Source organism: Mesoplodon densirostris, chromosome 5 (genome assembly GCF_025265405.1).
Source record: "Mesoplodon densirostris isolate mMesDen1 chromosome 5, mMesDen1 primary haplotype, whole genome shotgun sequence".
Classification (NCBI taxonomy): domain Eukaryota; kingdom Metazoa; phylum Chordata; class Mammalia; order Artiodactyla; family Ziphiidae; genus Mesoplodon; species Mesoplodon densirostris.
The window spans coordinates 8,948,097-8,965,000 of NC_082665.1; positions in this window are offsets into that span (position 1 = coordinate 8,948,097).

Here is a 16,904-nt window from a genome sequence, read left to right on the forward strand (position 1 = left end):
GCTCTGCATAGAGCATGTCTTTATATTTATTTCAGATGTCAGGCAATGCTAATTTTTTAGGGTAACAAATATAAATAAGAAAAATATTATGGGAAAATTTCTAGATCTCATATTTCACATATCAGGTGACGCTAATTTTTTAGATTAACAAATACAAATAAGAGATGGGGAAATATTAAAGTAAGTCAGACACAGAAAGACAAATATCATACGATATCACTTACATGTGGAATCTTAAAAGAAGGGTACAAATGAACTTATTTACAAAACAGAAGTAGGGTCACGAATGTAGAAAACAAAACTAATGGTCACCAGGGGATAAGGGAGAAGGGATAACTTGGGAGATTGGGATTGACATATACACACTACTATATATAAAATAGGTAGCTAATAAGAACCTGCTGTATAGCACAGGGAACTTTACTCAATACTCTGTTATGGCCTATATGGGAAAAGAATCTAAAAAAAAAAAAGTGGATATATGTATACGTATAACTGCTTCACTTTGCTGTACACCTGAAACTAGCACAACATTGTAAATCAACTATACTCCAATAAAAATTTATTTTAAAAAAGAGATAAGGGGAAATATTATGGAAAAATCTCCGTAGTTGTTGATTCCTCAGAACCTCACGCAAGTTACCAAGGAAGACTGTGATTACAGGCGTGCATATACGGGATAAGGATTTGAATTTTTCGCCTGCAGGGGAGGTGGGAATGAGATGAGGAAACAAAGCAGGCTGTGCATTCTGAGTTAGCAACCACTATTAGACATAAGTACATATCAGGGAGTTCTTTTCTATTTAAGAAAACCCTTTGTATGAAAAGATGATACATCCTTTCAAACATGATTAATACGTCTTGCCTGGAGCTTTCTACTCAAATTATTTGTAATTCTAGTGAGGAGGAAGCATTTCTTTCTAGCCAAAACAGCCGTCTGGATGAATACAAATGAGTTTGTAAAAGGCTTGTGTTACTAACGGGGTAAACTCCGGCAGGTGACCTTCTTTGTTTGAGTTCTGTTGTTGAAGGCTGCTCTCAGCCGCAGCCTGGCTTGCGTTCTCTTTGGGCTAGATGGATGGAGGGCCATGGCAACGCTGAGGCTCACTCTGGAGCACATTCTGCCTGTGGCAGAGATGGGGGAGAGAAGGAGAGCGGAAGCCGTTTCCAGAACCTTCCACTGCTTCCAGAACCTTCTGCCGTCTCCAACATGCAGGTTATTTCACTGAGCAAAATCGATTTGCCAGCAGCCAACCTGGGTCCCAGGGTGAATCACTCATCTCCAGGACAGGACAGGGATGGACAGCTCGGGGGCCCCACAGTCTTCAGGATCAGCTGATGGGGAAGGAATCCCAGCTCAGCTCTCCAGCGAGAAGTAGCCAGGAGGAGACCTGCAGCCCAGTGGGAAGAGCAGAAACCAGGAAGTAACTAAGTTGCCTTCTTTCTGAGTTGGGAAAGGTTAACATGTTCCAGGAAGAAGAGCTGCCTAGCACTTGGCTTCCCAATGCACAGAGGTTAAAAGCTTGAAATCAGATTTGTGGGTTCAAATCCCACTCAAGCTGTGGGACCTGGGCAGTTAGGTTTCTCTCCAGCTTCCCTTGCCTTACCTGGAAAAGGATGGTAAATAATATCAATAGTACTTGCCCCAAAGGACAGTGGTGACAATTACATGACTTAAGTGTGGAATACTCTTACCACATTGCCTGGCACATGTTAAAGATGGAAGAAATGTTAGTTTTAATTATATATTCTTTATGAGTAAGTTTATCATTATTAGTTACTCATCTTTAGCAATAGTTAAAGGGAGTGATAACTAAAAAAATTTACCTCCTGAGGTTGAGGCTAGAGAAGTTGAAAACAAGGCTGATCTTACGCTATTGACAACATTGTGTCAAACAGTGAAGAGTAATAACTAATATTTTAAAAAGCAAAAATGTTTACTGGCCCGTTCGAGTCAGTTTAAATGATAAAATTGGACTTTTTCCCACTGATTTTTGCTATCTCAGCTCTGCGTCAGACCAGTGTCTGGAAAAGAGATGTCCCAGCAATGCGACAAAAACCAGGTGTCTGAGGATCCCTTCTAAAACCTGAGCTTAAATGTTTTAAGCAGCAAAAATAAGTGCCCCCCCTCCAAGTAACAGAAAAATAAGCAATGAGGGAAAGAAAAGAAATTAGGAAATTAAATTGAGATGTCTTGGTAAATGCCTGAGCAGTGACGATTACTTTTTCCTGCCAAGCATGGTGAGCTGCTTTTTCTCCTATTTTCTCCCTAGAGAGTGAAGAAATTATTGCATGATAAGTCATTTATCTTCAGTGCAGGTACAACAGGATATAACCACATATTACCCAAAATGGGGAATTCACGTCACATTATTTTCCATCGGTGAGTAATAGACGGGAAATGGGAAATGTCACTACAAGGCTGGCTGGCCATCTGGTCAAAGCCTCTCTATGAATACGGCAGCTGATCTACATGGAAATATTAAAGCAACAAAGTCCGAATCTGTTTTGCTTCTCCAGGGAACTTCAGTTCATGCATGGAGGGAAGGCAATAAAGTCCAATTATTCTGGATGGGGCTACACAAGGCCTATGAAAATTATCTCATGTTGGGTAACTCTAAAGCTAAGTATTTTTTAAAATAGCCATCAGTCAGTCCAAGTAAGAAAATCAAACAAACTGATCAATCTCTGAGGAGCTACCCATTAATCAAAAGATGGTGGTGAGATGTTGGCAATTTTTCATTATTCCACGTGTAATATTTTATGTCTGACATGCTGACAGGGTGGTCCGAATAGATGAAATTATCACATCCAAAAGGAAGGACAGCTCAGCTTTGTGTGTTGGACCATCTATGCCTTGCCTGTTGAATACGGATCCCCAAGTTTTCCCTTTTAAAGTGTTTGCTTTCCTCTTATTTGGGGTGCACGGTCCCTGTAGGTGACAGGGAAAATAATAAGGAGCTCTTACTTGGAGCATGGGGAAACCCAGTGCCTCTCTGGTGGTCCTCAGAGCCAAGGTTCCGTCCATCAATGTCCCATGTCTCCGGAGGTCAGCGGATTGGCCCCGTCCTGCACAGAAGGAGCCTGTGTACTACTCAGTAGGTGATGATCAGACCCAGAGGAGAGATTAGTTAAAATCAAACTGGAGTGAAGTCTGTCTCAGGTATGACTGCTCAGGCCAGCCTCACGAGTGTGGTGTGTTCATCAACTTAAAGTTGATTTGAATGAACACACCTAAAAAATACTAATAAAGTCCTTCATCTGTTTTTAGTTTTTCTACCTCAGTGAAAACATAAACATCCCAACGGGTCCCTCTGGACTTTCAGATCTCTGAGTCTTTGGCCAAGTCAGTCCATTTCTCTAGGGCTCAGCTTCATCACCTGTAAAATGAGAGTGAATGCTAGATCAGGGGCGGCAGGCTAGGACGGTGGGCCAGACCCAGCCCTCCGCCTGTTTTTGTAAATAAAGTTTTATTGGAACACAGCTATGCCCTTTGCTTCTGTGTCATCATGGCTGCTTTCACACTACAAGGACAGAGTTAAGCAGTTGTAACAGAGACTGTGTGGCCAGCACAGCCTAACATATGTACTGTCTGGCCCGTTACAGTAAGAGTTTGCTGGCCCCTGGGCCAGGTGATTCCCACAGAGGTTCCTTCCAGCCCTGAAATCTGTGATTCTGAGAAGGAAAGAATAGGAGGCCTTTGGGTACCTGAGTGGAAGGGAGAGCACTGAGGAGAGGAAAGGTCAGAAGCGGAGGCTGCATGGGCCAAAATAAACATTGCTTTTCGCTCGTGATGTTGCTTCCCTCTGGCCCACAGGCCATGCTTTGGGGGCCCACAGTGGAAGTGGGGCGGGGCACAGAGAGCGGCCCCAGCTCACATTTTCAAGATGCGACAACCCTTTAGCAGCAGGCAATTCCCAATAAGGAAATTGATGATGCCAGGGGCTCCCCACACCTTCCAAGGGCCTGACCCTCCACGTGCAGGACAGTGTGCAGCTGGGAGTCATACTGGGGATCTTGTGGGTGGCCCCTCATCAGCAGGGCCTGATTCCACCCTGAGGGCATCTGCTCTTGTCTGCTTTGCTCTGGGCACCCCACGTGTGGCTGCCAGACCTGGCCCGACCCTCCCCAGCCTGTCACTTGTCTGCTCAGGAAGTCACCGTTCAAAGCTTCTGCCAAGTTTCCCCCTCAGTCTGGTCTCATGCCAGCTTCCCTGCTCTTCCCTGCCTTCCCTGCCTTGGCCTGGGGGCTCCTCTCTATCCTCTGACGGCCTGCAGCAACCCCCTGACCACTGTGCTGCCCCTCCAGCCCCAAATCCTCCTCTTTCTCCCCACCCTTAGGTTCAATGTCTTCATCCCTCAAGGCTCAGCTCAGTGTTCACCTCCTCCAGGAAGCCCACCAGTCTCTCCTGTCCCCCCAACTCCCCTAGCATATTTCAACAGACCAGCAGCTACTCATTCTGTGCACTTCAGTTCCGTCTCTGTGCACAACCACATGCCCTTGACATCGGGGTCTCTGTCTCATATTTCTCTTGAGGTCACAGGATCGGGCCTTGACTAGGAGTCAGCGCTTAATTGATTCTCGAGTGGTCTGGGCAGCCCTGCCAAGGAGGGCCTGGCGTTTACTCTCCTTGGGAGGGAGGTAACTGATGAGCATATTTCACAGAGCTCCTGCGTGTAGGTGGAGGGTTCTGCTCAGCTGTATAAGGTCCACAGAGCAGCTTCCGAGGGCAGCAGGAGATGAAGAAGGCTCTCAAAGGGCCCAGAACTCCAAGGGTGTGAGTCAAGGTGGCCCAGCAGCCCAGGGAGGGCCAAAGCGAGGGCACCTTGCATCTGTGCCTTGCGTCCCCAGCGCGCACCAGAATGACCTGAGAAAAGATGGGCGTCCTGGACCCTCACTCACACCGGGTCCCAGCTCCAGTCCCGCTGTGTGTCACAGCCTGGTGCAGACGACCTGGGACAGGACGTCTCCACACGGGTCCTGTTTCCCGTCCTACCAAGTGCCTACTGGTCCTGCCTGAAAGTGGCCAGTGGCTGCACCTGAATGTGACATTTGAACGCCAAGTGGCTGCATTCGTCCTAGTGGGCCCAGGTCCAGCAGGTTCTGGGTATATGATCCTGGCTATTGCATGGCATCAGGTAGACCATTCCCCTGGCTGCTGGGCCTCCACCACGGTCATGTGAAGCCTCACCTGAAGGGAGGCGAGCCTAGTTCTCACTGTAACTGGCTCTCCTATTTCCCTCGTGCAGGGTAAAATTCAAGGCAGATGAATACTGCCAGCAGCTTGCACTGCTGAGGAAGTGGGGTGTGGGATGGAGCTACAGGAGGATTTCTTGTGCTCGTGGAGGGCAGTCAGGCCCCGGTGTTGAGGTCACGTGCCTCCCCATTCTGTCATGTTACCGCTCTACTGTCCTGGACGTAATGCTCCAGGGGCAGCAGGATTGGAGCATCTCAGAGCAGGCAATCAAGTGATGGGGACGTCCCTTCCCATTTGTCATTTGGGAGGGCGCCTAACCCACTTTCCACCTAAACTGGGAAACTTCCTAGATTATTTTCTAAATCATTAAAGTTTAAGTCCTGAGTTCAGTCCCTCATCTGCAAAAGTTTGGGTGAACACAGATATCTAAACAATTTAGCTTAAGAACGTTCCTTTTGGCACACACACACACACACAAACGCACACACACACACACCATTTATCTGTGTCCAGATGAAGTTTCAAGAGATGGATCTGTGCTTTCCAAAACTTGATTTCCTGCAAGATGTGCAGGAAACCAACCTAGTATTTGAAGCCATCTGTTTGCTCTGTACAAAGGCAATGAAAAGAAATACACACAGAGGGTGATAGAGACTTTGCCCTCACGTGTGGGGTATACTGGGTGTGCTCAGGCTCGTGCCTTGCTCCCTGGAGCTGGGAGGGTGGAAGCATCGAGTAGGGAGAGGGTACATTCAGGACAGTGAGTGACACTTGACGGAACAGGGTGGGGAGGGGGACGGTCCACGCCGAGTGCCCTGGTTGGTCTCAGGCTTGGTCTCTGCAATGACATGGTGTCTGCCCACACCATCTCGTACGTGCGTACCATCTCATCTTCCCCTTTTCCTTAGCAAACGCCTCTTCTCCCAGGAAGATCACGCACGGACACCAGGGATCTGTGGCTGGCGGTGCCGGGGCGCTAGAGGCAAGGTCCTCACTGCCCATGACCTAGTCACTGAGACCAACATACTCCCTGTTTGTCGGGGATCCAGCAGATGATTGAAATGGAATGGGAAAAAGTTATCTCAGGGTAAAAGCTACACTCCTCTCAAACTTACCTTGAGTCCAAAAGGCCAAAGTTTGCAAAAGAGAGAAATGACAATACTTCCCTTCAAATTGGAAATTGTGGTTTGTAATTTATGTGTGGAACTCCGCGGGACAGGGCGTCTTCTTGCACTGTTCTCGGGTTACCTTCCCCCGCGCATCTGTATCCTGTTCTCTGGAAGGGACCATATATCACAGCGTCCTCCAGATGCCATCGCATGGAGTTGGTGAAATCCAGGGCAGCCGGAATGGTCAGGGCTGCATTTCTGTCTCCCAAGGGGCTGGGCTGGGGAAGGGGGAGTGCAGGGCCCGGCTTCTCCCGCCTTTGCCTTTGCTGGCCTTGGGGCAGGAATGTTTGCAAGGCCCTCACCCCATCTTGGGGAGCTCTCAGTGTCTCCCAGAGTTAATAAGTGAGGACAGGAAAGACGCACGTGTGCCAAGCCAGGATGCACAGTTCGGGTTTGAGTCACTCCCCTGTGGTCCTGATGCGCTTTATTTCAAGACAGGCTCTGAGCCCACCAGGGTAATTACACATGTTGTCGTGTAGAGTGGGGTCTGGAATTGGGAAAGAAAGGCCAGGCTGGCTGAGTGTGGGGTGTGGCTGGCTTGATTATATTGGACGTGAAAAGAAGATGAATTTTCTAATAAGCGTAGGTGCCAGTGAGCCCGTCATTATCTTAGTTTGGGACTCTAAGATAATTTATCCACAGGAGGAATGCAGAGATTTTGCTGGGAGGTTCAGGCCTTTATTTTTAAAGTTTAAGGCACGAATAAATTTCCTATAATAACTTGATAGGGATTTTTTAGCTGACATTTCACCATTGATAGAACATTCTAAAGCCTAAGAGCTTTAATAAAACACTAAATATTCTCCAACATGATTTTTTAGTTGGGAAATCACGACAATGTTGCCAGTTCCCTTGAGAAGTAAGGGACGGGGAACTGGGATGACAGATGCATTCCTGAGTCCTTACCCCGATGCTCCCCCATCAGCCAGCCTGGGGCCCCAGCCCAGCACTGTCTCGGCATCAGGGCTGAACAGTTCTCTCCAGTCAGCATTCCAGCCCCCCACTGCCACCCCCAGCAGTGACCACCAGCTTTGGGCCTCACTGCATTGCTCCCAAGACATCTGCCCACACAGATGCACCTCTGATGCGTGGAAGATGATTTCCTTGGCCAAAAAAATTCCAACCCATTTACAGGACTCGATTTCAGGATTTTCTTGGAATGTTGTGAAAATCTGTGTCTTGGCCATGAGAACATTCAGAAGTGGAGGTCTGTGTGGCTCTGGTTACAGCATGGTATGTCTGTCCTAAATAGATCCTTGGCAGGCCACCGAGCTCTCCTCTCCTGTGTGTCAGTGGGCTGCGAAAGGAGGGAAACCACCTTTAGAAAAGGGTCCCACCCACCCACTACCTCTCCATCCTTCTCCAAGCGGGTACCAGAAGGGGCCATGTGATACCCCCTGCAGCTCCCAGAGCCAGCCGCCAGCCACTTCCACGGCGCAGCTCAGATGCTGCCAAGAGCCTGTAGCATGGCCTGGTGGTTTAAGAAGAAGCTGGTCTTTACAAAACAGCCTCTGCTTTCAGACATTTTGTGGTCATAGCCAAGTTTTTAAATCTTTGCTATTCAGTGCCTATCCCCGCAAAAGGTGGACTTTTCTCTTCCCTTCTGAAATGGCAGCTTTTCAAGAAAGTCTGGCCTTCCCCCAAGTCTGGCCACTGCCACGCTGGGCCTTCTGCTGTGCGCAGCTCAAAAACTGAAGGGAACTGCTGCTCAGACCACAGCGTCTGGCCTTGCACGATCCCGCGAGAGTCGCTCTGCAAAGCTCATCCATGGGGAGAACGGAGAAGAGGGTAGTGTTGAAAGAGACGTACCAGCTCCCTCCGGCCAAACGTCTAAGAAAAATGCACAACTTGGGGCTTCCCTGGTGGCGCCAAACGTCTAAGAAGAATGCACAACTTGGGACTTCCCTGGTGGCGCAGTGGTTGAGAGTCCGCCTGCTGATGCAGGGGACATGGGTTCGTGCCCCGGTCCGGGAGGATCCCACATGCCGCAAAGCGGCTGGGCCTGTGAGCCATGGCCGCTGAGCCTGCGCATCCGGAGCCTGTGCTCCGCAACGGGAGAGGCCACAACAGTGAGAGGCCCGCGTACCACACACACACACAAAAAAATAGCACAACTTGTTTTCCATTCCCTGCCTGAGTGCCACGGGAGGCTCCTGTGATGGCACCATGTGGGCTGAACAGGCCTTGGAAAGAGATGTTATACTTGGGGTCATCGTGGCTTCTGGTGGATTGTTAGGATGTGTGGAGTCTGCAGCTCCTGTGAGTTGACTGGTGTCTTCCCAGTCACAACCTGGGATTGCGACCTTGTTTGGTAACAGGGTCTTTGCAGATATAATTAAGAGGAGGTCATGCTGGAGACAGGTGGGTCCTAATCCATTGACTGGTGTCCTTAAAAGAAGAGGGAAATTTGGACTCACAGACACACGGAGGGAAGACGGCCTCATGAAGACGGAAGCAGACATTGGAGTGATGTGTCCACCAGCCAAGGCGTGCCAAGGATGACAGATGACCCCCGGAAGCTGGAGGAGGCGAGGAAGAATCCTCCCCTAGAGGCTTCAGAGGAGTGTGGCCATGCTGCCACCTTGACCGCAGACTTCCAGCCTCCAGAACTGTGAGCAAATACAGTAAGTCCCCTACATACGAACCAACCTTCAAGTTGCAAACTTTCAAAGATGCGAACACGCGTTCCATCAACGTCAGGCGAGAGTGACATTGCAGCTTGCCCTCCGTCTCCTGTTGCTGACGACCCTTCAGCTCTACCATCTCCCACCTCCTCTCCCTCCTCCAGTCAGTAACTCTTCTTGCCTGTTCACTCGATGCCAGCCCCTGGATGCCAGCTGTTGTACGGTACTACTGTACTTTTCAAGGTACTGTACTGTAAGGTTAAAAATGTTTTATTTTTTATGTTTGTTTTTTATGTGGAAAATATTATAAACCTATTACAGTGCAGTACTACGTAGCCTATTGTGTTAGTTGGGTACCTAGGAGAACTTTGTTGGACTTACGAACAAATTGGACATACAAACGTGCTCTCAGAATGGAACTCGTTCGTATGTAGGGGATTTACTGTAAACGGTTGCTTTAAGCCCCCCAGTTTGTGGTCATTGGTGACGGCAGCCCTAGGAGACTGCAACACCATCTCTGATGTCTGTGGTTCTTACAGCTGAATCACCTCCTCCTACGACCCTGTACCCAGTGAACTCTGGTATAAGTACTGAACCGAGTGGTTGGAAGTAAGGGAGGAGCTGCCACACCCGGGTAAAAATGGGATGTGTAACCAGTGTGGTTAGTATCTTCCTTTCCAGCAGTTGAATTGGGGAGAGATCCTCATGGTATAAAGCTGGTAGAGTTCAGAGATCAGAATTTGGACCCAGGGCTTGTCTCTTACTGGACTTGGTGGGAAACCAGAGAAGCTCGTGGCTTTTCCTTATAATGACTGGGAGAGAAATAGCCCAGAAGGGAAAAGGAAAATAAAAAATAAAAATCGGTTTTGTCAATGTCAAAGTTGCATTGGTTGGAGTTATGATCTTTTCCTATGAGAAGCACTTCCTCAAGCCCCAATTTGTACCCCTGTGAAGAGGCTTCTCAGTTCTGGTCTGGTATTAACTGTGTGCCTGTCAGTCTTCCCCAAATTTTGGGTAAATGTGGACAGAGTCTATATTTTATCTTTGCCTTACTCCCTAAATGCATCTACCAAATGTGGCACTGGTATTCAATTAAACCCTTCATTGTTGAATTAAAGTCCTGGGAGCAGGCGTATGAGAGATTTTTTTATCATTTGATATGATGAAATTTGCAATGTCATATCATTTTTTGAAATTTTGAATTTTGAAAAAGAGGTGAAATTTGCAAAGCACAGGACTAAGTAGACTGAAAACCACTTTCAGACCAGAAATGGAAAAATTGGGGTAACTGTATTAGTCAGAAACAGAACCCACAGGATGTGTGTATACACACACACACACCCAGAGATATTTATTTTAAGGAATTGATTGGCTCACATGACTGCAGAGGCTTGGCAAGTCCCAAATCTCCAGGATAGGCCATCAGGCTGGAGGCTCAGGGAGGAGTTGCAGTTCAAGTCCAAAGGCCGTCTGCTGGCAAAAGTCCTTCTTGCTCAGGGAGGTCAGTCTTTGTGCTATTAAGGCCTTCAACTCACTGGGTGAGGCCCACCCCCATGATGCAGAGCAATCTGCTTTACTCAAAGTCCACTGATTTAAATGTTAATCTCATCCAACACACACCTGCACAGACACATCCAGAATAACATTTGACCAAATATCTGGGCTCCATGGCCCAATCAAGTCAATACATAAAATTAATCATCACAGTAATTGTCTAGTTACTGTTTCTCAATGGATGTGCCATTGATGTTTGAGGCAGAACAATTCTCCACTGTGCAGGGATGTCCCATCCATTGTGGGATGTTTAACATCTTTAGTCCCTGTCCACTCAACACCCATGATGTCCCCATGATTGTAACAATAAAAGTTGTGCCTGCACATTTCTGAACGTCCCCTCAGGGCATCTCCTGCCCAGGCCGGAGGACCACTGATTGAGGTGGACTAAGTGGTAACATTGCAGAAATGTTAGCAACATCAAGATGAATGGTAGGTTTCTCAGGTCTTGATGTTCACACTTCACATGGATACAGCCATTGTCTAATCCAAACTTTTTCTGTGAAGGGCCAGATAGCAAATATTCTAGGCTTTGGGACTACATGGTCTTCATCAGAACTACTCAACTCTGCACTGGTACGGCAAAACCAGCCATGGACAACATATATAAATGAATGAATGTGGCTGTGTTCCGATAAAACTTTATTTACAGACACTGAAATTAGAATATTTTTCATGTGCCATGAAATATTATTCTTGACTTTTCCCCAACCACTTAAAATGTGAGAACCATTCTTAGCTTGCAGGCAATCTGAATTTAACTTTTACTTTTATGCCCCATGAACTGTGTGTTCAGTTAATAATTGAATGAAGGCTTCAATAAATGTTCATTGAATTGAATGAAATGGGAATTGATCAAATACAGTGCTTTTCAAACTTTATTTTTATCAGCAGAAAGTTGGAATTTGAATCTTAGAGAAACCGCAATGTTTGAAACAAACACAGTATTTCATTAGTTAAGTTTTATTTTATGAGTTCAAATGGATAACATTTGTATATTTTGATGGATACAAAAATCAAGGGGAGGGCTTCCCTGGTGGCGCAGTGGTTAAGAATCCGCCTGCTGATGCAGGGAACACCGGTTCGTACCCCGGTCTGGGAAGATCCCACATGCCGCGGAGCGGCTGGCCCGTGAGCCATGGCCTCTGGGCCTGTGCGTCCGGAGCCTGTGCTCCGCAACAGGGGAGGCCACAACAGTGAGAGGCCTGCATACCGCAAAAAAAAAAAAAAAATCAAGGGGAGAACTTTCCTGGTGGCGCAGTGGTTAAGAATCCGCTTGCCAATGCAGGGGACACGGGTTCAAGTCCTGGTTCGGGAAGATCCCACATGCCGTGGAGCAACTAAGCCCACTCACCACAACTCCTGAGCCCGTGTGCCACAGCTACTTAAGCCCGCACGCCTAGAGCCCGTGCTCCTCAACAAGAGAAGCCACCTCAGTGAGAAGCCCATGCACCACAAGGAAGAGTAGCCCCCGCTCACCATAACTAGAGAAAGCCCACGCAGCAACGAAGACCCAACACAACCAAAAATAAAAAAATAAAAAAATCAAGGGGAAGCTCTAGATGGCTGTGTCAAGCTGCTCTTTGATTAAACTGTCCAGATGATTGAAAAAAGAGAGAGAGGGAAGTTTCTCTTCCAAAGCAGAGACACCGACGCTATCTAATGGTGGTTTATATTCTTACTCATACATATAGAATTCAGACAAGAAGCACCAAAAACTTTGAATAGGGCTTCCCTGGTGGCGCAGTGGTTGGGGGTCTGTCTGCCGATGCGGGGGACGCGGGTTTGTGCCCCGGTCCGGGAGGATCCCACATGCCGCAGAGCGGTTGGGCCCGTGGGCCATGGCCGCTGAGCCTGTGCGTCCGGAGCCTGTGCTCCGCGGCGGGAGAGGCCACAACAGTGAGAGGCCTGCGTACCGCAAAATAAATAAATAAATAAACTTTGAATAGGTGACAAATGCAATCTCGTGGTTGGGCATGTCACAAGGTGTTTTTACGCAATGGGCTCCTATGACTGTGAGAAGGTTTTAGCTCCACTCCCACAATTTTACATAACTGGATAAAGGCAAGTCTGAACGTTTAAAAGATCAATGCAGGAGATAGAAACTTCGGGCCTCTGGCACATTAGCAATAAATGCAGATCCCTCGGAGAAATGCTGGCAGAAGCTTGATTCCCAGGAGGGCAAAAAGAGAAAGCAAAAGGAAGCCCAATTTAACACACAGGGGGTCTCCCATGTCTGAACAATTCATGTGTATTTGAGTATCTGAAAGTTTATGATGTTTTTATGACAGTTTTTTAGTAATTAGAATTTTGTTAATATTTTTAAAATTGTGGTAAAATATATGTAACATAAAACTTATCATTTTAATCATTTTTAAGTGTGGAATTCAGTGACATTAAGTACATTCATATTGTGTAACCATCACCACTATCCATTTTCCAGACTTTTCACCATCCCAAACAGAAACTTTGTAGGCATGGAACACTAACATATTCCTCCCTCCCCCAGCCCCTGGCAACCACTACCCTACTTTCTGTCTCTAAGAATTCGACGATTCTAGCTACCACATGCATGTGGAATCATACAGTATTTGTCATTTGGGGACTGGCTTACTTCACTTAGCATAATGTTTTCAAGGTTCATCCGTGTTGTTGTATGTATCAGAGCTTTATTCCTTTTTAAGCCTGAAAAATATTCCATTGTATGGATAGAACACGTTTTGTTTATCCATTCATCTATCAATGGACGCTTGGGTTGTTTTCACCTTTTGGCTTTTGTGAATAATGCTGCTATGAGCATGATTGTTTGTACCTATTTGAGTCCTTGCTTTCAATTCTTTGCGATATATATCTAGGGGTGGAATTGCTAAATCTTATGTTTAATTTTTGAGAGGAATCTTCATACTGTTCTCCACAGAAGCTGTACCATTTTATATTGCCACCGGCAATGTCCAAGGGTTCCAGTTTCTCCACATCCCTACTTGTTTCCTCTTTTTTGATTTTGTCTTGTTTCCCGTGTGAATCAGGAAAGTTTTAAAATGAGATTTGAGTTGTGTGTTTGCAGCCGCTAAAGCACTTTCATGTCACTTTAAAGTTCCACAGATTAGTTCAAAACCTGGTGCTGGTTTGTTATTTTTACCCCCCTCAGAGTTTGTGATTTAAGAGTAAGCCTTCCTTGGCTTCACTCTAAGAAGTGAGTGGGATGATTGATTTCAAGCTGGAGGTGAGACTAGGAAAGGAAACAGATATCTGCATGTGAGGGATGGTGTTCAGAGCCCATGTGGAGAGCAGCCACCCACCGCTTTGGGATCAGGTTAAATGAGAAACCACTCGGTCCTTCTCCCTCTCTCCCCCCGGGACTCTCTCTTTGTCTCTGCCTCTGTTTCTGTTAGTCTCTGTCTCTCTTTATCTGTCTCTGTCTCTGTCTTTCTCTGTCTCTCGCTCCCCCAGGCAACCACGATAAGTCAGAGTCTCTCTTTATCTGTCTCTGCCTCTGTTTATCTGTCTGTCTCTCGCTCTCCCCCTCGCTCCCCCAGGCAACCACGAATAGTCAGAGTCTCTCTCTATCTGTCTCTGTCTCTGTCTGTCTCTGTCTCTCACTCCCCCCCTCACTGCCCCAGGCAACCACGATAAGTCAGAGTCTCTATCTGTCCCTGTCTCTGTCTGTCTCTGTCTCTGTCTATCTGTCTCTGTGTCTCACTCTCCCCCTCGCTCCCCCAGGCAACCACGATAAGTCAGAGTCTTTCTCTATCTGTCTCTGTCTCTGTCTGTCTCTGTCTCTGTCTGTCTCTGTCAGTGTCTGTCTCTGTCTCTGTCTGTCTCTGTCTGTCAGTCTGTGTCTCTGTCTGTCTCTGTCTCTCGCTCTCCCCCTTGCTCCCCCAGGCAACCACGATAAGTCACAGTCTCTCTTTCTCTGTCTCTGTCTCTTGCTCTCTGTCTCTGTCTGTCTCTGTCTGTCTCTTTCTGTCTCTGTCGCTCTCCCCCTCGCTCCGCCAGGCAACCACGATAAGTCAGAGTCTCTCTATGTCTCTGTCTCTTTCTGTCTCTGTCTGTCTCTGTCTCTATCTCTGTCTGTCTGTCTCTGTCTCTCGCTCTACCCCTCACTCCCACAGGCAACCACGATAAGTCAGAGTCTCTCTTTATCTGTCTCTGTCTCTGTCTGTCTCTGTCTCTGTCTGTCTCTGTCTGTCTCTGTCTCTCGTTCTCCCACTCACTCCCAGAGGTAACCACGATAAGTCCGAGTCTCTCTTTATCTGTCTCTGTCTCTGTCTGTCTCTGTCTCCGTCTGTGTGTCTCTGTATTTCACTCCCCTCCTCGCTCCCGCAGGCAACGGCGATAACTCAGAGTCTCTCTTTCTCTGTCTCTGTCTGTCTCTGTCTCTCTGTCTCTGTCTCAGTCTCTGTCTGTGTCTGTCTGTCTCTGTCTCTGTCTGTCTCTGTCTCTCACTCTCCCCCTCGCTCCCCCAGGCAACCACGATAAGTCAGAGTCTCTCTTTTTCTGTCTCTGTCTCTATCTGTCTCTGTCAGTCTCTGTCTCTGTCTGTCTCTCTCGCTCTCCCCCTCACTCCCCCAGGCAACCACGATACGTCAGAGCCTCTCTTTATCTGTCTCTGTCTATGTCTTTCTCTGTCTCTGTCTCTGTCTCTGTCAGTCTCTGTGTCTGTCTGTCTCTGTCTGTTGTTCTCCCCCTCGTGCCCCGAGGCAACCACGATAAGTCCAAGTCTCTCTTTATCTGTCTCTGTCTCTGTCTGTCTGTCTCTGTCTCTGTCTGTCTCAGTCTGTCAGTGTCTGTCTCTGTCTGTCTCTGTCTCTCGCTCTCCCCCTTGCTCCCCCAGGCAATCACGATAAGTCACAGTCTCTGTCTCTGTCTCTGTCTGTCTCTGTCTGTCTCTGTCTCTCGCTCTCCCCCTTGCTCCCCCAGGCAACCACGATAAGTCACAGTGTCTCTTTCTCTGTCTCCGTCTCTGTCTGTCTCTGTCTCTGTCTTTTGTCTCTGTCTGTCTCTGTCTGTCTTTGTTTCTCGCATCCCCCCACTCCCCCAGGCAACCTCGATAAGTCACAGTCTCTCGCTATCTGTCTCTGTCTCTGTCTGTCTCTGTCTGTCTGTCTGTGTCTGTCTGTCTCTGTCTCTCTTTCTCCCCATCGCTCCCCGAGGCAACCACGATAAGTCACAGTCTCTCTGTATCTCTCTCTGTCTCTGTGTAACTGTCTCTGTCTCTGTCTGTCTCTGTCTCTGTATGTGTGTCTCTGTCTCTCTCTTTCCTCCTCGCTCCTGCAGGCAGCCGTGATAACTCAGTCTCTCTCTGTCTCTGTCAGTCTCTGTCACTGTCTCTGTCACTTGCTCTCCCCCTCGCTCCCCCAGGCAACCACGATAAGTCACAGCCTCTCTCTATCTGTCTCTGTCTGTCTGTCTCTGTCTCTCGTTCTCCCTCTCGCTCCCCCAGGCAACCACGATAAGTCACAATCTCTATTCATCTCTCTATGTCTCTGTCTGTCTCTGTCTCTGTCTCTGTCTGTCTGTCTCTGTCTCTTGCTCTACCCCTCGCTCCCCTAGGCAACCATGATAAGTCAGAGTCTCTATCTGTATCTGTCTCTGTCTGTCTGTCTCTATCTCTTCCTCTGTCTGTCTCTGTCTCTCGCTCTCCCCTTCGCTCCCCCAGGCAACCACGATAAGTCAGAGTCTCTTTCTCTGTCTCTGTCTCTGTCTGTCTGTCTCTGTCAGTCTCCGTCAATGTCTGTCTGTCTCTGTCTCTGTCTGTCTATGTCTGTCTTTGTCTCTCGCTCTCCCCTTCGGTCCCCCAGGCAACCACAATAAGTCAGAGCCTCTCTTTCTCTGTCTCTGTCTCTCTCCATCTCTGTCTCTGTCTGTCTGTCTCTGTCTCTCGCTCTCCCCCTCGCTCCCCCAGGCAACCAAGATAAGTGAGTCTCCCTTTATCTGTCTCTGTCTGTGTCTGTCTCTGTCTCTGTCTGTCTGTCTCTGTCTCTGTCTCTCGCTCTCCCCCTCGCTCCCCTAGGCAACCATGATAAGTCAGAGTCTCTATCTGTATCTGTCTCTGTCTGTCTGTCTCTGTCTCTTCCTCTGTCTGTCTGTCTCTGTCTCTCGCTCTCCCCTTTGCTCCCCCAGGCAACCACGATAAGTCAGAGTCTCTGTCTCTGTCTCTGTCTGTCTCTGTCTGTCTGTCTCTGTCAGTCTCCGTCTCTGTCTGTCTGTCTCTGTCTCTGTCTATGTCTGTCTTTGTCTCTCGCTCTCCCCCTCGCTCCCCCAGGCAACCACAATAAGTCAGTCTCTCTTTCTCTGTCTCTGTCTCTCTCTGTCTCTGTCTCTGTCTGTCTGTCTCTGTCTCTCGCTCTCCCCCTCGCT